The sequence below is a fragment of the Sinocyclocheilus grahami genome, unplaced genomic scaffold, assembly GCF_001515645.1.
Source record: "Sinocyclocheilus grahami isolate Dianchi unplaced genomic scaffold, SAMN03320097.WGS_v1.1 scaffold1142.1, whole genome shotgun sequence".
Classification (NCBI taxonomy): domain Eukaryota; kingdom Metazoa; phylum Chordata; class Actinopteri; order Cypriniformes; family Cyprinidae; genus Sinocyclocheilus; species Sinocyclocheilus grahami.
In genome coordinates, this window is record NW_015506321.1 from 336,682 (window position 1) to 336,931 (window position 250).

Below are 250 nucleotides of genomic sequence, written 5' to 3' on the forward strand. Positions count from 1 at the left end.
AAGGCAGTCTTGGTCGTATGTCCACTTCTGAAGCCAGATTGGTTGTTGTCCAGGAGGTTGTTCTGTGTGAGAAAGGCTGAGACTTGGTTGAACACAACTCGTTCAAGTGTTTTTGCAATGAAAGGTAGAAGGGAAAACAGTCTGTAGTTCTCTAAAAGAGTTGGGTTAAGAGTGGGTTTCTTCAGAAGTGGGGTTATACGAGCCTGTTTAAATGTTGAGGGAAAAACACCAGTGTGAAGGGATGTGTTAA